Below are 21,704 nucleotides of genomic sequence, written 5' to 3'. Positions count from 1 at the left end.
CAATTATTACTTTTTATTTTAAATGTAAGCACAATAACTAAAACAATTATACATGCCATTTCATGACCTTTTTGATTCAAAGGAATATAATTTGGAAAATATTCATACATAAAGTAATACAAAGTTATATCTTTTTAATATTGATGCATAATAGCAATTCAATAGAGCAACGTAACTAATTATTATTATTTTAACATAGTTCAAGAGCAAATAATGATTTTTTTTCCAACACCGGTTTCATATTTGCGTGTTTTTAAACAAAAGAAAAACAACAAATTTAAAAAAAAAAAATAATTAAACTAAGCATAATCGAAAATCAAATATCACATCAATAGCTAAATTTTTTTCTAAGAACTATCTACCATGCCTATGTGATCAGGGGCGTGACTGTAGTCTCTTCTGTAATTTAATTTACTCATCTGTAGTTTTTGTCTTCACTGATTTGCTACAGAAGCCTATTCCTATACTCTGTTGCAAGTTAAGAAAAAACCACTATACTTATGGAGAGAGCCTGTTTGGATCTTAGTGCACGCCAAATGGATGCTAAGATCCCAGCGCGAATGTAAATCAACATCGCCAATTCTGAGCCATTGCGCAGTCTTCTTTTTGCTTGCTTTCTTAAATTGTGTGAATTGGGGAAAATAAAACTTATTGAATAAAAATTGTTTTTTATTACTAAGAATTATGCAAAATTACACCTAAAAATCAAAACAAATGTGCGACTTTCTGATCGTATTTAAAGAAACAGATGAGAGAATAATAAATAATGTTATAATGATAAATATAAATATTGTATTCTTGCAGACGATTTTCTTTCTTGCATACGATTTGTAGACGAATTTGCAGACGAAACTGATGAGATTCTTGCAGACGAAACAAAAGTTAAAAAAAAAAAAAAATTCTTTACCTCGCATTTGATTTGTTAAGGGCATGTCAGCATGAGACATGCCATTTTCAGTGCTCCAATCAAATCTAATGTTCTTGCAACGTCATATAGTTGTATATTTTTCAAAAGCGAATATTCTCCTTATTTATCAAAGTGTATCAACAAGTTTAGAATTCTAGTAAGATTACGAAACTATAGCCTTTTTTCAATAATTCTACGATTATATATCATCTGTTTATAAATTTCTGTCGGTCGCGTTTAACTTTTAAAAGCTTTTATATTGTTTTGAGAGCATATTTATATAATTTGATAACGAAATCAAACGGAACTATATGCAGTCGCGGATGATTACTTAAATCCTATACCACAATGGTCTTTTCTTAACTTGCAACGAAGCATGAAGTTACTAATTTCCTGGGAATGAAAAAAAAAGTTGCAAGACTCTTTTCAAAAACCTAATTAAGGAAATAAGAGAAAAAAGGTAAAAGGAAAAAAATGCTAATACAAATATTTCTTCTTAATGACACGTAATATCAAACTGGATATACATTATACCGGCCATTTATGGTCCAAAAATGCATTTGTAAATACAAAAATAATGGAAGGAAGATTTAGTGGAAACTTAAAATTAAAAACTTTTAAAACGTGTCGATTTTCTTGTATATATTTCCCTTTATTTAATTTTCAGATTAAAAGAAAAAAATATTATCGATGGAAAATTTCCTTAGGGACAAGCATTATCATTACTGACACATGTCATCATATGTCAGCTATAGTCCTTAACCCAAATTGAGATTACTTTAATTATGACTTAATAAGATTTAAGTTCCATCGAGAAATATGCTAACTCTTCAATGTTTTTTTTTTCCTTCTAAAAAATAAAATGATAAAAAGATTGCTTAACCACTTACGAATAAGATTATTCGAAAGCTGTTTTTTTCTGGAATAGTTAAATAGATAGTTAAAAACCAAAACAACATGCGAACAAGAAAATTGCTTAAGCATACGTAAAAACCATTTCGACCTTATTTCCTCTATAATCATCTCCGATCAAAAGGTTAAATTTAAATACCTTAACCCTATAGGAACATAGATGTGAAGAACTTTCTTAATAGCCCCTGGAAGCAGAAAGGGAAGAAGGGTTGAAAATGTCAAATCGTGAAGAGGGGGTGGTCAAGGAAGAGAGAAGAAAACCTGCTGGCCTTGAGAGAAAACGAAGATCATATGTTTGCGCATTATCTTATTTTAGTGGAGGAAGAACTTGTGCCTAGCTGGAGAATGAGGTTGATGAGACAAGTGTTTAACTTCCAACTACACGAAGAAATATAGGAATGACCATTGCTCTAAAAATTGATTGGCAGTAAGTGGCAGATATTTAGGTTTTGGGGAAAAACACAACGAGTTGAAGAGGTTTGTATTGAATATTCAATACCAAATCCTGACCTATGTGTAGGAAATCTTATTCTTGATTCATCAAAATTTTATGAAGATTAGTAAATTATTATACGATACTTTATAATTTCATTACAGTTTTTTTAAAATAATAATAATAATAATAATAATTAAATTCTAATAAATGGCATATAAAGTGAAAAAAACAACACTTTTTTTATAAAAGAATTAATAAGTAAGTTATTTTTATTTTATTAAAAATATAATTTAATATTTTCCGTTATTATAATTACTAAATTATTGTTAGTAGTACAGTGTTCCCACCGTCTGTTTAGATACGCGAGGTCACGGAGTACGGATCTTTTAAAATCTAAGTTAAGCTCTATGCTGGATGATAACACAAGCTACAATTGTAGGGATGCCAAGGGCGAATTAAAATGTAAGTGGTGACTAATAAAAAGCAGAAATCTATTAAAAGAGATTAAAATTAGCAACTTTTTCTGTCATATTTTATTCCGTTTGCTATTTAAGGTGAATGCAAAGAATTTTTTTCACTTTAAATATGAATAACTTTTATCGAAAGTCATTGTAGTAAAATTAATTAAATGAAAATTAATCGAGTTTCCTTTATTAAGAAATATTTCCTTTAAATATGCGCAATTGGCATGCTGGTATTGTTAATGATTAGGATTATCACCACTAACCACAGTTCATCATTATCATTTGCATGAGAAATGAGTTCATAATTTAAACTAATCCATTGAATACTGATCATAATACAGTTTTTTGCGCATTTGAGTTAGAACACATTCGATAACACTTCAACTTAGCTTGTTTCTAAAACAGGTTATTTATTATTTATACCCAAAAGGATTTAATTGTTCACAAGGATCCAGAAGATTCAATTTCCCATAAATCCGTATATGAGATGTTGCCTACCTTGGCCGAAGACATACAGACTACGTAAGCAGGTAGATAATTTGGAACGTGAGACCAGTAGGGTCATGACATTTTTGAATAAAGAGATTTCTTAGCAGCCTCTCTCATAATACACACAACCATTGTTTAGAATACTAAATTGAAAAGAAGATTAAAGAAGATCTTAAACAAAATTCAAATGATTAATGATGATATTCATAACAAAATCTAGTTCGCAATATTCTGTGCAAAACACGAATCTAATAATAAAGTTAAACAGTGCGTATTGTATTGAATCAAAGTTTGTTTTAGTGTCCCTTGTTTCGAGGAGTGTTTTTTTCTCATTGTCTGTGCATGAACCAAAGCAATAAGATGATTTTTTGCTAGCATTTATTAGAAAGTATTTTATTAATATTTTTCATTAATTCGAATATTTAATATTCTTTTTTGTTGATTGAGTCATTGAATTTATAATAATTAGTGATTGCATAAATTATTAAATTTATAACTTTGTCATTGAAATTAGACCTGTTACTGCTTCCGAATCGAACTTGGATAAAAAACCTGCAACGGTTTTTTCCTCAAACAATAAAAAGTTCCCTTATTTAATGTTTCAAAGGTGGTTTGTTTTTTAATATTCCTCTGATATAACACATTTCTTTTTTACTGTTTAATTTTATTCCCATTTCCCCCTCCCAACCAAATTCTGAGTTTACGACTACCAATGTTCAACATCGTATCTTTGTAATTTTGAACCCAACCTAGAAGACAAGATGAAGGTATTATATACCATGTAAGGCTCCTATACTATCAGAGCTGACCTATCAAGCAATATTGGAGCAAACAAGTTCGCAAGTTAACGTTATTTTAGTATTCGTTATGTTATTACAGAGATGCCAACTGCTGCGGACACGCCAAAATAATTCAAAGAGCGGTAAATAACTACAAAGTAAATTTTGCAAATAGTTGACAATATTTGCTTGCTTTTAAAAATGCAAAGCATGTAATAAGTACTATAAAGTGGTGAATTATATAAGCCTACGCATTGTTTAGAAATAGTGGTGGATTAAAATCTACTAAATCGAATTTATTAAACCAAGAATTACAATTAATAAACTACCACTTGAAAATATTCATTCGCTGTGCTTATGTTAGCTCTTTGCTCCAACAATAAATGATAACCACCAGTTACTCCGAATAATAGACTATACTGGTAGAGCAATCATAAATAAAGAAACAATAGCCTTCCTGATGATCGACATATCCAAAGCATTTGATAAAGTATGGCACACTGGTACAATATATAAACTCATACAGCTGAATTTTCCACCCGGCATAATCAAACTCCTATCCTGCTATCTTTCTAATAGAACATTTCAAATCAACATCAAAAACAAAAAATCTACAAAGAGAAACATCACAGCCGGAGTACCACAGGGCAGCATTCTGGGACCGATATTATACATATTATACACTTATGATTTTCCTATAAACAAAGCCGATTATAACAGCATAACAGCCTATTACGCAGACGATACCGGTATTATTATTAAATCCAGAAACCCAAATCATGCTCTTCAAAAACTGCAAGACTATATAGACGAAATAGAAGACTGGTGCTTAAAATGGAAAACTGCAGTAAATTCTGGAAAATCACAAATATTAATTATACAAAAAAGAAGAATTAAAATGCTTCCACAACTTCAACCAAAAATGTTCAACATACCAATACCAATAGTTAAAAAAGCAAATTATCTTGACCTTATAATTAATAGCAATCTCACCTGGAATGATCACATCAAAAGCACAATAGATAAAGCAAATGCAGCAATAATAGCCATACAACCATTAATATATAATCAGAATATGTCACTTAAACTAAAGAAGCTGCTATATACAGCAATGATCCGCCCAATACTTACCTATGCCTCACCTGCCTGGACAACGATACCTCAACATCTACTGAAGAAATTAAACCAATGCCAAAACAAGATCCTTAGAAAAATAACCTGTGCAAGATGGTTCATCCGGAATACCAATATACATGCAGACCTCAAAATATCAACTCTATCACAGCATATATACAAGCTAAACGCAGATTTTTTCGATAAAGCCATAGAATGTAAAACAGCAAATTTTAATGAAATCTTTAAATTTAAAAATTATATCAAAGATAAAAACTACAGACCAATAGCTGCACATTTCACCTCCGATGCCTCATATCATAACTATCAAAACAAATAATTTCATCAACCTTTCTGAAAATACGTTTACTCATGCTGACACAATTCTGAACAACTCCAAAATCAAACAAACACAGTTTAGAGCAAGCTGCTCAATTTATTTTTGATTCCTTTTTAGTTATTCAAGCAAAGAGCTTGAAACATTCATAAAAGCAACTCCATTGCCTGCTTACCTCATTGCTCAACCAAAACTGTTCAAAAATTCCAGATGAATGGGATAGGGGCCGCTTCGCGGCCCAGGTGCCCAATAAATTCTAAACACTAGGACTAGGAACAATAAATGATAAGTCGGCCTGTCTAATTCAGGGGCTCCATGCTATCAGAGATGCCAACTTGCTCCGGACAGCAAATATATATTTTAAAGTGGTAGTTAATCAATTGTGATTCTTGGTTTAATAAATTCAATTTAGTAGATTTTTATTCACCTATTTCTAATTAATTCGAAGGCTTATATTATTCACCACTTAATGGTACTTATGTCATGTTATACCTTTTAAAATGCAAGCAAAAATAGTCAAATATTTGCAAAATTTACTTTATCCCTATTTACCGTTTTTTTAAAATTATTTTGGCTTGTACGGAGCAGTTGGCATCTCTGTGCTATGTTCGACTAAATATTTGATTCCCCATGTATTAAATGGTGACTGGTGCACGTTAAATCTGTTGAGGTCACTAAGTTATCCAAGTTCCTATAACAAATTTCAATACCTCTGGTGGTACTGATCCTGGAGTTCCCCCGTCTTCTCGATGGGGTTCAAAATTACAAGGCTAAGGAGTTGAACACTGGTAATCGTAAACTCGAATTTGGGTCTGCTGTTCAACGACGGTTATAAAATATTTGATTCGTTAACAAGCGGATCAGCCGTCCACAAAAGGCGGCTAATAAAATATTATTTTATAAATGCTTCATAATAAATTCAAAAGCTTACCTAGTCTTTTGATTGGACGAGCCAGTTTACAAACTTGGGGAGTTTCTGTCTTTGTAAATCAATATGTAAGTAATTATGTTTAATTTATTATCGTTTTTATTTGATCGTTATTTTTATTTATTTTATTTATTTATTTATTTTGCATAACAAGATATAGGAAACAACTCAAACCTTAAAAATAATTACTGTTCAGAGTATTAGCAAAGAAAAACACTTTGTATATATGTACGACATCTACGTGACATAGCACAATATTTTAGGTTAATTGAAACTGGAAAAAAAAATACAATGGTGAACTAATGGACACAATCATCTCACCTTAAACAGCCAACGATTTTTCACAATCATCGCACCTTTCGTCGTTTTCCCTCCGCAAGCACTTTAAAAATATAACAGTACCCAAAAAATGACCAAAATATCGATATTTTTTTATTGCTATATAACTTCAAACTATTTCAAATGCACTGGGAAAAAAATCCTCTCTCGATCTACATTTCTAAAAAAGTTATGAATGATTTTAGATTGTATAGTCCCCAAAATAGAAACTTGATCAGCAGACAGACTTTAAAGTGCCTTTTCTCATAGATGATAATTTTGTGTTTTAATGTTAATTAAATCCCTAAGGATTTTTCTCTATTTAAGATACAGCTTTGAAGTAAACTTTTTTATCTTAAGTATAATACATTTATTTAAACTGTGCATGGAATTAGCATTTTATGAGGTATTACAATTTTTTCAGCATGTTATATATACCTAACAGGAATTTTTAACCTTTTTTTCTTCCTTTTAATGAAATAATTTATAAAAAATGTTCTAATTGATCTATCAACAAATGAATGCACAAAATTGTTAAAATAAATATTGTAAGCGCCAAGAAAAAAATTTTTTTTTTCAAAATATGATAAAATAAAAAAACTTTAGAGATTTAAAAATTTGGAATTTTTTAAATTTTTTCTTAAATTTTAAAAAAATTAAGCAGTTTAAAATTTTTTTGAAGTTCTCCAATTATCAGCTCTCCTCGGACCAGCAATCGATGTACTAGTAAAGATATGATACATTGTTTTGTTTTGATTTCGTGTTTTGGTCTATGTTTTTATCACATTAGTAAAATTCAGTTATAAAACAGCATATTTAATTTAATATTACGCGCTCTCAGTATTGTAATTTTTTATTTAAATTCACATAATTAACTTTTTACAAAAATCACTCTTAATCTATAATCGAACCTGTAAAAATGTGTAAATAGTGAACACTGACAGAAATATAGTTAACAAAGCTTTATTTTTTTCAAAATAAATGTTATTGATGAAATATTTGTAATACACCCTTTTAAGGTTTTTGAAAAAAATTAATCATCTTATTAAAATAATGCTCTTGGCATATGGCTTTTGTACTAGTGTAGTCTCATGAATTTGAAAAGAAAAAATCAGAACATGTCTCGAATTTCAGAGTTAAAAATGGTCGCTAAGTTGAACTAAATTGATGGCCAAATTATTGACTATTTTGATTTTAAAATTGCATATCTAAAGAAATTTTCTACAAAGGTAAAGGTTTAAATCTTAATTACAAGAAATAAAGAAATCTTAAATATTGAATAGTACGAAAGATAAAAAAAATTTGATCTTCCACAAGAAAAAAATAGAATAATTTTAAAAATTAAAAAAAAATTTTTTTGGCCTGTGCGAGAAAGTAATAAATTAAATATTGCGTGTAATTTATAAAAATCGAGATTATATAGTATCGACTAATTTTCCAGGCGTTTTATTCATTTTATACAAAATTTATCGTAAAATGTGCTGCAAGAATTTCCTATAAAATATTTAAAGGAAGAATATGAAAAGTTAGTGCTTTTAATTTTCCGGGTATTATGCTTATTTTATACAAAGTTTATCCAAAAATGTGTTGCAAGAATTTTTTATAAAATGTTTAAAGAAAGAAGATGAATAGTTAGTGCTTTTAATTTTCCGGGCATTATGTTCAATTTATACAAAGTTTATCTTAAAATGTGCTGCAGGAGTTTCTTATAAAATGTTTAAAGAAAGCAGATGAAAAACCGGTGGATTTCCAAAAAGTATAATAAATTTCAATATGCCACCAATATGAACTATAATAATCCAAAACTATAAGAAATCTCAATATGCATCGGATTTCTGTAAAACTTCTATGAGAAGTTCTTGCAAAGCATTTTAAAATAAACTTTATATAATATAAACATTGTACCTGGAAAGTGAGCCGAGATTTTTTCGTCTAAGGTTTCATTAAATCTTTGAAAATAATTGCGCTTCATTTTTTCTGAAAAGAGATACCCGTATCACCCAGAAACACGTTTTAAAGTCACTACTGTAAATAAAATTAACACGTGGTTTCAGATAGCTTTAGAAATGTTAATTGTTTGATCCCAATGCCATTCACGTTGATGACTGAACTTGAAAAAAATAATTAAACAGTAAAGAACGTGAGATACAATCTTAAACAGATTCGCTTACAGTTTTATTTATATCAATAGCTAATGTTAAATTAAAACAAATAAAAAGAAATCCTTTTTCGAAAATTTCTCCCGAACGGAATATAATTAAAAATTTAAAACGATTTTTCGAATTAGGGCTTAAAATTAAAGGTATTTCATAACCCTAGCTCCAAGGACAGACAAAATACTGAATAAACACACAAAAGAAAAGTTTTTAAAAAAATAATAATGATGAAAGACTTGATGATTCTGGTGGTTGCTTTTTTATTGATTGACTCACTTGTGATTTATATTTCGTTTTAATTTAACATATGTTTATGATCAACTTGCTTTCTCCTCACTCAGTATTTTTGTAAATATCTTCGTAAATTTTGCAAATAATTTCTGTTTTCTTTGTATATAATTATTACCGCATTTTCATGCTCTTATGTAATTAATAACATAGCAAAGTGTCATTTTTTTCTTTTCTACTTTATATTGTGCCATTTGTGTTTCCAGCCATGCAATCAGTTTTTTATATAACACGGATCTCTAATACAAGATGAATGGGGAAAGGGCCATTCTTGGCCTCAGGCACCCGATCAGACCAGACCAGACCCTTGCATTGAACTGGAAAAAAATGTGCTTAAAAAAGTTACTAGTTTTAATGTTTTATAGTAGATTTCTGTTGGGTCACCAATGCTAACATTTTTATTCACCCGTGACGTCACTGAGTATTTAGTATTAAAAGGGGTGTAGCATATTTTTCTCTACCCAAAAAGTTGCTACAAATTGTAATTTTTTTTGTTTTCCGTCTTACATGTAGTCTAGAATGGATTAATTTAATATTTCAAAACTATTTTAAATATTGTTAAAAAAAACTAATCAAATTATTGAATATTTGCTACAAATTGTAATTTTGTTTGCTTTCCTTCTTACATGTAGTCTAGAATTGGTTAATTTAAAACTTCAAAACGATTTTAAATATTGTTAAAAAAAAACTAATCAAATTATTGTATATTTGCTGCAAATTGTAATATTTTTTGCTTTCCGTCTTACATGTAGTCTAGAATGGGTTAATTTAAAACTTCAAAACGATTTTAAATATTGTAAAAAAAAAATCATCAAATTATTGAATATTTGCTACAAATTGTAATTTTTTTTGCTTTCCGTCTTACATGTAGTCTAGAAAGGGTTAATTTAAAACTTCAAAACTATTTTAAATACTGTTAAAAAAAAAAACTAATCAAATTATTGAATATTTGCTACAAATTGTAATTTTGTTTGCTTTCCGTCTTACATGTAATCTAGAATGGGTTAATTTAAAACTTCAAAACGATTTTAAATATTGTGAAAAAAGCCAATCAAATTATTGAATACAACTCTTACCACTAAATCCGATTTCATTCCCATATGGGGTGTGTGATAAAATCAATTACGATCAATTCCCACAAACAAGCTCAAATGTAAATAACCTTTGAAGAAAACAAAACCGAACGAACTCATTTGTTTGACGTTTTTATACTTTTAATAAAACAAAATGCATTCATAGAATCTCGGCGAATGAAAACTCAATCACGAATCTAACCACAGAATATAGATAAAAAAAAACTGAAAGGGAAAAGACAAGAATAGATAATCCTTAATAGGTGTGTCCACTAACCTTAATGACTCTCGTAAACGAAATAGGTGAGGCATTTTTATTCCGGACGATAAAGACGGCCGCTGTCACTTTTCTCAAAACTCTTTTCATTGATTAATTTTCAATGACAATTATCCTAATCTTATCGTCGATGTTTCAGTATAATATTGATGAAGCAAATAAAAAAACTATTATTCGCTTAATTTAACAAGTTTAATATTAAAATGAGTTGGGAGAAAACGTGTAACGTCATATAGAAATCATCCAATCGAATCGAATCACTCTAACATTTTTTTCTTCTCTTTTGGTTGGTTGTTAATCACGATTATTTTATTATTATCGATGATACTTCAGTTTATATTGACAAAGCAAATAAATAAAATTCTTATTCTCGTCATTTAGATAGTTTAATTCTAAAATCTGATAAGAGATATAGTAACAGGAATTGCACTTTTGCCATTTTATATTTTCTAACCCTTTCGCGCCGACTGTCACAAATACGTGCCAGCATAAAACAGTATCAACCAGGGTAAAAAGATAAAACTGGTAATCAAAGTAATTCTTTAGCAGTTTACTTGTGGGCGGAGTTATAATTGTTTGATTTATTTAATTCACCATTACTTTGTTCCAAATAAAACTATTTAGTTATACTTTGAATTAACATTGATTATATGTATATATAAACTAACAATAATTAAAGTAAAAGCGAAGTAAGTCTGTCCAAATTAGAAACGACTACATTTAAGTTACCGTTTTTTTATTTAATTACGTCCTGATTCTGATTTTGTACGAATGCTTTTCTGAATCACCCGTCCCCAAGGGGTTAAAGCATTGTGCTCATTCATGAACACAAAATATATTGCTGGATACTTGTACGCTTCGCAAAGTGGAAATTTTGCAATATTAATAACTTTTGATCTAATGACTGGAATTTCGCATAGCAAGAATCAAATCTAATAGTTTGGGTGCCTAACCGTGTATCAAAAAAAGTCATAATTAGTCAAGACAGTAATCATACATCATACAGACGCCAACTGTCTCAACTCTTCCACTACTTGCAAGCCAATTAGTCATGGTCTCCCTAGGGCTCAACCGTGACGAAGGGGTGGAGTGTCCACTTTGCGGACAGCAACCCATATCAAGTGGTATTCAAGACAGTGGTTGCAGCATCCTTCTAAAAATAAAACAGTCGTAGGACAATAATGATATTTTCATCTGTTTTTGAATGGAAGAAGATATTTGAGCTTTCACTACGCACTTATATCTTTCTGAAAACGGTATTTTTTGTGTTTAGTTTAGTTTTTGTTTGAATGCACAAGTTTATAAAGAACGTATAGGTTAATATTCATAGATATATAATTGTCAGTTCACACTTAAGACAAAAACCATTTGGTCTTAACGTATCGAATCGTAAACTGAAATGAATTATTGCCTTCTTCCTACCACTCCGTAAGTCGCAGAGAAATAGGAAGCAAATTTTTAAATATCCTGGTGAGGAAATCCAATTTAAACTGTAGCTTTGCAGATATGCAAGGGAACGCAATAAAGGATTTAACTACCACGTCATGCAAACAATTTAAGCGATAAAGTTTAGTTCAAAAACAGAGTACGGCATTATTTTTATTACCTTTTTGGCTTTAAATTAACCCTTTGCACACCAAGTATTTTAAAGTGCTGTTTGGATTAATATAAGCATACAATCATTAAAAATACATTATCATCATCATCATCAATATTTATCTGGGCGCCTGGGGCCGTTAGCGGCCTTTTTCCCATTCGTCTTGAATTGTGATCTTTAGGGTGATTCTTTCTGGTAATTGGAATGCAATTGGAGTAAAAGGAATTTAAATATTTTGAATTTTAGATAAAATTACGTCACTACAAAAGTAAGCTTCATTAAAAATACAGGATACATTAATTTTTATATAATTTTTAAAATTCTTAAAATTAAGCTGTTACCAATTATTAAGGCACATTTTTTTTTCTTTCTCCTAAATTTTAGAGTGATGACTGCTGATGGCACCTCAGAGGTGACATCGGAGTGCAAAGAGGTAGATCAAAACTTGTGTTTCTTAAAATTGGGTAATGCATTTTAATTTCTTATCAGACGCTGCGACTGCAAAGAATATGCAAAAATGTATGGTCAAAATAATACGATGGCGCATTCATTTAGATTCTGGAAAAACGTAAAAATATATATGCTTACAATTGGATGCTTGCAAGCTACGTCACGTGTTCGTCACTTTCAGGTATCCAATTAAATTTGATCCTAAAATTGATTCAAAGTGATATCAAACCCAAATCATAAACAAAGAATGTAGAAAAGAGCTCCAGCTCTTTTAGAATGCGTAACTAACGAAGGGAACTGCTCGGTTCGGCATGCTTGCTATACCAGAAAAACAACTTGCAGGGTGTGTAACATACTCAGATTTAACAGAGCATCATATGTGCTAAGATCCAGCGCATATGAAGCGAAGTGACAGTCAGGAGGTAGGTCACCTGTCAACCAGTTGTTGGACAACTCTAAATGTATGGTTGGGTACGCTGCCTCTCTCCAAAGGCCGTTTTATTCCTTCTTTCTATGTCAAAATGTGTTAAGCAGATTTAATCAACATGGATGATATAAATGGTTTCTCAAAGGAATATTTTTATTAACACTAGGTTTACGGGAAGCGTCATTTTGATGCATTTCGAATTTTATAAGGAAAATTACAAAACCAGGTTTGCATTTTTATTTTATCTTTTGCAATGACTTTTATCCATTGATCAAGGTAAATGTATATTGAAGTCTATTTTCTTCAAAAGCGTTGAATTGTTGAAATTCTCTTTGTGGCATATATACCAGTATCTACGGATATGCATCAATTTGACGCAATCGTAATTTTTTGAGTAAACATGCAAACATCAGGTTTACGGACGTTTCTTATATACCTATCTCCACGAATACGCGTCAGTTTGAAGCATGAACGAATACATATAACAGCACTTACTAGTGTTAACAGTACAGCGCTGTTTATCTCTATAGTGTAAAAATGTAGAGCAGACCAATAATAAATAAAAAGAGAAACTTTTCTTCTTATCCCCATCCCCAGTAGTGATTGGGAGGAGAGGAGGGTAGAAACCGGTTTCAAGAACTCAAGCCTCTAAATATTGTTTTTCTTTCATACACAGGGATCACATCAAATCTTGGGCGACTGGTTTACATTATGTCTACGGAAGCCAGCCTTCTTCCCCTATGTATATTCTTTGCCTTAAAGCTGTAACATTAAGATACCACGCCCAACCACGTGATTAGACATAGCCATGTGATTAGCTGCAAGTACCCAGTTGTAGCTTACTTGTCATTTCATTTCAACATGGGGTAACCCTCTTCAGAAAGAAAATAAGTTGGCAGGTAAACTGACTCGATACTCATATAAATAAGTAAATGAACAGAAATTTTTCTTAACAAAATGAAGATACACATTTTTAACAAAATAAATTCTCCGACAAGCAAAAAGATTGCTTAAACATTTGGAGAAAAAAAATTAACTAAATATTAAGAAAAAAATTTTTTCTTCTTCCTTTTAACCCTTTTGAAGGCCGTGGTAAGTATACTTACCACCACGTTTTACCACTTTTAATTCAGGTTTCCATTTTTCAATAACTTCAGCTTTCTTGAAGTGAGATTGAATAAAATTGGTAACCATTTGTCACTTTTAAAAAACGTATAAAAATTATAAAATACATAATTCCTTTTGAAGTTTGTAGCATTTAAGGAATTTATTTTATAAATAAAGAAAAATAAAAGTCAGTAAGTTCCTAATAGGTCATGTTAAATATATTTACCACCAAAAAAGTGGCGTTTTTATAAACTAAATGAGTTTTTTTTTTATATCAATTACTGTTCTTAAAACAATTTCAATTCCAAAAATACTTTAATTTACCTTTACTAGAAATAAAGGGCCCATTAAAGGGTTAACCTCAAGATGTTTTAAAAATCTAGTCTGAAAAAGTGTGTTAGCACCAAAAACAAATCCGATATGGTTTTAAATTATTTGGAACAGAATGAGGGTGTTGTAAAAACCCAAATGGAAAGTGATGTAATTATTCTTTTAGAGCAAGAAATTATGTTTTCTCTGCATTTTGAAATCCACGATCTAAATTGACCCCTTTTATAACACTCAACCTCACGACTGCAATTAAGATGGAAGCTTCAATGAGTAATTTCCGAACGTGAGAAACTTTTGTAAAAGGAGACATAATAATCGTTACGTCCAAAGAATAAAGCCATTACCTGAAAGATCGTTAAAAAAGTTTAAATAATTTCCACTAAATTAACTGCAAAAGATCAGCATTTCATTCTAAACCCTTTTCTTCTTTGTCCAATGACTAATAAACAAGAAGAATGAAAAGAATAATGTTTATATAGGTCAAACTTTACACGGACGAATCTCTATTATTATGCTTTTTTCTCATCGATAAACATGAAATTAACCCATATCATTATAAACACCATAGATGTTTTTTTTTTAAAAAAAGATACAAATTTACGATTTTCTAGATAGTTAACATAATATTATGTATAATTTACTGAAGACAATGAGCTTTACGAGTTATTTATGAGGATAGAGTTGTCCAGGAAACAAAATTGAGATTTATTTTGTTGTAAGACTTACTGATATTAATCAAAAATTCCTGTAAAGTTCATGACCCTATGACGGGTCGTGAGGCAAGACAGTTTATTAAAACTTATCGCGAAACAAAGAAATTTACATGCAATGTAAAGGCTTTTTTTTTTGTGATGTAGAATACAAATCTTCCAGTTTATATTCTACGTCACTATTAATTTCTCTGTACTTAATTCAATTTTTAAGACAACGCCCCCATATTTTAATCAGAATGCTATGTTTTTTATCATTATTTTTTCCGACAATTACAGTCAAACATGTAATCATAGTCGAACTAGGTAAAGCAAGTTAGTTTGCTTGTGTCTTACAAGAAGAACAAAACATTTTACCCATTAACCCTACCGCGGGATAGAAAATTATAATACAAAAATTTGATCACGAAATTCCAAGGGAATTATGGTCATCGTATGTTATGATCCCAATAAAGCGATTATTGTTTTCAAATTTTTCAAACTTGACTTGTATTTTGATCTGGTCGTTTGGAACACTACATTCATCATGTAGTATTTCTCATTGAATGAGTTCATTGAGGTTAACAGTCTGTGTGGTAGCTGTCAGGGGGATTCAAGCACTCTGCTTGAATAAATAATCACAATGAAAATAAAACGAAGCAGCTTGCTCTAAACTATGTGTGACTTTAGTTTTGGATGCTGGTTGATGGTCAGCGTGGGGAAACGCTTGATGGAGCTTTCAATACTGTAGTTGTTGAAGCTGATGTTATAGGTGGATCTGTGATTAAGAAATTTGTTAAAGATTTTATTTACTTTGATGATTGTGATTTGAGGCGTCGGATGTAAAGTAAGCTGCTATTGGTCCGTATTTCATATCTTTTTTGTAGTTTTCAAAGTTATATATCTGGTTAAAATTAGCTGCATTACATTATTTAGCTTTGTCGAAGAAATCTGCATTTAATTCATGAATTAAAAATTAATGTTATTTAAAACATAAAAGTAAATGTTATTTAAAACACAATAAAAACTATTACATTTTTAGTGGTTAATATTACTGCCAAAAATAAGTGGGACGGTTTTTTCCCCACAGTCTCTGAATAAACATCTCATTTTTCGATGGATTATAATTTCTGTCCAAAAATATGGAGGGTAGCCGCAATCTTCGAAATATGGTTTCTATAGTTTCGTCAGGAGAGAAATCCAAAATCTGGACCTCTTAATGTTAAATTTACTTTTCTCGAGAAACTTTTTAGAGAACTGAAAAAATTTTGCACATAATTATAAAATTCGTTTATCCAAAGGTCATTTCATGCAAATCACAACTTTTAGTAAATATATATATTTTTTTAACATTTTATTTAAGTGGAAAAATTTTGAATTCTTAATTGCAATTTTAACGTCATTTAAAAGAATGCAATTTTACATGACAAAATCTGAGCGAAATGGTCGAATAGTAGAAAGAAATCAAATCCTGAGAAATCAAATTTTAAAAATTAATTCCTTAGGAGCTATTCGACCGATTTCACTCAAATTTCGTATTTTGCCATGTAAAGTTGCATTATTTAAATTAATTTAAAAAATTGCATACTTCGCAATTTCAAAATTTTCCCGGTTATTATTTTAAATAAAATAATTAAAAGTAATAAATATTTATTATAAGTTGCTATTTCATAGGATTTTCTTTGGATAATCAAATTTTATAATTGCGTGCAAAATTTTGCCGATTCATTTATAAAGTTCTTGAGATATGGCGAAATACGCCAAAAGTAAAATTAACATTAAGAGGTCAAAACTTCGGGCCGCTCTCTTGACTTTACTATTGAGACCATATTTATCAGATTAAGACTGTTAAAAATCTTAAAAAAAAGGCATGTTTATTCAGAGAAAGTACATTTTTGTGTTTGATTTCGTAACTTAAAATATCGCATGCACAAATTAATTAGCATATTTGAGGTCACCTCCTTGAACCATTAAAATTAAGTCTTAAAACGTAAAGATCCGATCATTAGATCAAAAGTTATCCGTTTTTCTTATTTTGCCCACTGTACAATTACTATGCTTATGTAAACTTAAATACGAAGTACCTAACCCTAGGGACTATCTGCTTCTTTCTAATTTTATTAGAAACTAAGGAACCGGGATAGCCTGACTGGCCCATTTCTAAGAGGTCGTGGGTTCGATCCCAGCCAGCCGAAGACTCCCCTTGTAGTAAATGGTAATTGATCCACGTTAAATCTGTCGAGTCACACAGTACTCCATGTTCCCATAACAAATCATACCTCTGGGGGTACTGATCCATGAGTTTCCTTGTCTTCTGGATTGGTTTAAAATTACAAGGCTACAGAGTTGAGCATTAGTAGTCGTAAACACAAAATTGCATTATATAAAATAAAATATATACGACAGGTTATGCAATATATAAAAACGGTTCTAAGCGGTTATACAATATATAAATATATATACGACGGTTACAGAGAAAAAAAAGAACTAAGGAACCGGAAAGGAGAATGAGAAAAAGAACCCAAGTCTAAGGTGTGAGATTTAAAACTTAATTATGTTAAATTGGGATGATACATATCAAAGCATGAAAGAAAAATCTATTACATTTTAAAAAGTACATTTAAAAAAAAATTACGTAAATATCACACTTGCTAACTTGTACGGTCGATGAAAAAGTGGTAGTTTAACTTTTCTTAAACTTTAAGATTTAACACTCTTCGAGATGAGCGAGTCATATATGCATTCTCAGGGTGTCGATAATCAGGGTAAAAGAAGATAAAACTGGTGGCCAAACTATTTTTATAGCAGTTTATTAATAATAGTTTGCTTTATTTAATTCACCATTACTTAGTTCGAATTAAAAATTGTATAGTTACTCTTTACCACACTAGGATTGAATGTGTTAGATCTAAAGTGAAAGCAAAAATGAGTCTATCAAATTAGGTATGCTCAAACTTAAGCTACCACTTTTTATTTTTTACTATCCTGATTCCGTGCGAATACATCCCGTCCCGAAAAAGGTTAATACGCCAAAACCAATAAAAAAATACACTAATACGATGTTGCTGAAAGTATTTCTTAACGGCCGTCCAAGTTGGCAGCTATGAAATGTATACGTAATACTATTTTCTAAGGATGTCTAGAGTAGGGTGGTTAGTCATAAAAACTATATCATTTAATACAATTACTATTGTTTTTGATTTTTTTACTAAATATTTTATTTTTATACTTAAAGTGGTAATAATATCAATCCGCAAAGTTTCAGTAATGATTTAATAAGTCAGTTTTTAAATTATCTACACCTCATCATTATATAGAAATAATTTAAACATGTATATAAAAACTTATTAATCATAATCAAATTAAATTCTAAATGCCAAGGAAGTGCAGAGACTCCAACTAGTTCAGGCAATGTTCTTTCTTCTTTTTTTTCGAACTTAAACATTTGTTTATATGAACTTGTATGTACTTATTTAAATTATTTGTGTTTAGTAGGTGGACAAAATTTTTTAAATTTATTAAAATATAAATGCATTACCCTCGCTACCACTATGAAAAATATTTTCTGGGGAAAAAACGGAGATTCCTTAGTAATCGAACTCATTGGAAATGTGAGAATATTTTTGCAATGCAATTGGGTATACTATAGCCTACGTCACAGGTCGTGTTATTCCTACTAAATTTAACTAGTAAACAGCATTTACTGCGATCCTGATTTCTAGCGACAAGTAAACATTAAACGAAATGTGTTGTTATGAGTCAGGTTGGAAATGTATTAGTCTAGTTCCTTTTGAAATAATTTATTTTGTTGTTTTATCTAAGTTTATGAATTTAGTAAACATATTTAAAACTCAGCTTATTAATTAAAATAAAAGGTAAATATTATTACTAGTAAAATTTTCGGAGTGGAAGTAGTTGTGTTTTTTTCATATTATACCCAATTGTAATTTTACGATCACTAAGGAAAACATACCTCAAAAGATGCATAAATTGGCAATCGTTGGATTTTCTGCTGAAAGATTAAATCTATCGATGACACTTCGACTTCGACCTACATCTAGAAAAAAGACCGCTGGGTGGCTGAGAGTTCGAAAGATAGCGAAACGCAATTAAAACAGGTAAGCACCACTGACCTAGAACAAAATTCGAAATAAGAAACTTTTCGTCCCTTCCTTTGCTATGGGTGAAAGTTTATTGACCGCATTTACAGCATCCACGGCGGCCTTGAGATTCCCGCCTTTTTCAATGTTCATCTTTTCTATTTTTCGATATAGAACTTCCCCCAAGTTCCGGGTTCAGGAAAAATTGTCATTGGTGCGTGCAACGGTCGCGTCGTTTTCCATTTACTCACTAGGGAAAAATAAAAGTGAATGTCGTCTGCTATTGGCATATGCGCCAATTTGTGCGTCCGACCATTCCATAGGCAGAGATTTTTTGTTTGTTTGCCATTGTTGCCTACCGTTATGGAGTTACTTTTGTTCGGGTGGTAAAACAATGACTGCCCGAACTATTGTATGATTTGTTATTTGACAGTTAAATTTAAAATACAAGTGGAATGCAAACAATTAACAAAACACAGCCTATTCTAATCATCTCTTTTTATTATTATTGTTTTTTCCCCCGGAAAGTTATTCTAAAGCCAGAAAATAAAAAATAAAAAATAAAAATAAAATATTTACAACACTCAGCAAATTAAAATAATTTTTAATCTGTTCCTCCCTGACGTTTACGTAAAAGTAATGCTTTGTACTAGGTTGCCAACTACCTAATTATTTTATACAGTGGTAGGCTATTAAAAACAGGGGACCCGCAGTGGACTGATCGTTAAGACACGGTTCCCCGCAGATCACCGAAGTCAAGCATCACTGGCTGCTGTCAGTGTGCGGGTGGGTGACCACTTGGATCAGTCTGCGTAGGGACCGAGGGTGTGCGGTATAGGTCCTCGTTAAACTGTTCTACCGTAAAGTGCTCGACTTCGCGTGCAGGTCGTCGGACTACCGAAGCGGGGGTGCCATCCCCTCTGCAGAGGATCAAAATTGTGATGGCATGTCTTCGGATCATCCTCAGGGATGTTTCCCAGACCGTCGCCAATAGCCCATCGTGCAGCTCTAGTGCGACGTAAATGAACTACAACAACAACTACAAAAACAGGGGCCTGATAATTTTGCGAACATTTAAAAAGCTCTCCACGAGAGAACTGAAACAAAGTGGTGTTTTACAAGAACTTTTGAATCATTTACGCACTGTTAGAATTTTCATTCTAAAATTCTGGTTAAATTACCGTGTGCAACCTGTCCATCTGATTAAACGTAAAGTTTACAGTAAAGAACATTTTTTACCTTTACGGTTTTGAAACCGCTTATTACTAGTATGGTTATAAATCCGCAAAAACAAAAGCATGCGGTTTTTTAACCATTTACAACTAGTATGGTTTCAAAACTATAGAAAAAAAATTTAACAGGGCATGGGATCTAGGTTTTTCGTTAGGTAATGGGCATTGCCGAAAACAGGACATTGGAAACTCTTCGTGTGTTTAAGGAAATTACAGGAAATATTGTGGTGCCAACGCTGGGGCTCGAACCCCCGCTCTGTCGGTCAGGAGACTGATAAATTAGCCCTCTCGACTATAATATGTACGCAGCTGATATGAACTAAGTGGCTTCATTAGGTGGACCTAGTTGGTTCGATAAAATTCTGGTTGTTTAACAGTGATAGGTGAAAGCAGTTGATAAGCGGTTTTTCTCACAGTTAACAGTATGAACACCATCTTAATTACGATTATTTGACTGTTTTGTTTGAATATGGTAAAATTACAAATAAATAAACTGTTATTTAGCCATTATTTTATTATTAAAATTTCTAATTTTATAAATTTCTAACTGCGCAAGTACTGGTGTGAAAAGTAACTTAAAAATAGAAAATTACAGCACAAAGAATCATACATTAAAGCATAAACTTAATTACCATTAGAAAATTTTTTCCAAAAAGCGTCGAAAGTTGTTTGTACAAGGCTCAACAAATGGGACAAATTCAAAAATTGGTTATAAGTGTAGGTCATAAGTTAAATATTGTAATATAATTTTAATTAAATTGTCTTCTTTTAACTTCTTAATATATTTCTTTTTATTCACAAATATATTTTGATAGATAGGAATTAGCAAAAACCAATTTGCCTCTTCTGCCTCTCTCAACCACTTTTTAAAATTTTCCACATTTGCGGCCACCCTGTTGTATTAATATTCAGAACTACCTTAAATTAAAAAAGTGGTAGGCAAATAGTGCTTAAAGTAGTTAATATTTTTTTAAGTGACTACTACTTAAGTTTTAAAAATTTGATAAAGTAATGGGCTAATAAATCATTATATTGGCTAATCTTGCCTATTTTATTCGTCGTAATAAGTACACTGAAGGAAAAAAAATCTCAACTCCAAGAACGAATTATTGCAGAGTAATGAAATTTCAGCAATGCGTTTGTCTGAGTTACGTATTTGATTGAAAAAAGTTTCACGATCACGGGTTAATGCATTTAAGAGTAAAACCTTTTCAAATGCGAAATACTGATAACCGATGTAATCAAAAGAATTCTGCAAGCATGCAAACGGGCCAGTCATACAGATGCCGTGTGTC

General features: G+C 30.9%; 1 protein-coding gene across 1 annotated transcript in view; it reads right to left on the bottom strand.

The window, feature by feature from the left end:
* Positions 1 to 21,704, bottom strand: part of LOC107448668 (prolyl 4-hydroxylase subunit alpha-1) — a 101,416-nt gene that overhangs the window by 36,541 nt on the left and 43,171 nt on the right. The gene's annotated exons all lie outside the window — the stretch shown is intronic.

Source organism: Parasteatoda tepidariorum, chromosome 3, assembly GCF_982258835.1.
Source record: "Parasteatoda tepidariorum strain Cologne lab strain chromosome 3, Ptep-v5.0, whole genome shotgun sequence".
NCBI classification, from domain to species: domain Eukaryota; kingdom Metazoa; phylum Arthropoda; class Arachnida; order Araneae; family Theridiidae; genus Parasteatoda; species Parasteatoda tepidariorum.
Note: the sequence above shows the minus strand (reverse complement) of the source record. Positions and strands in the feature narration are given on the sequence as shown.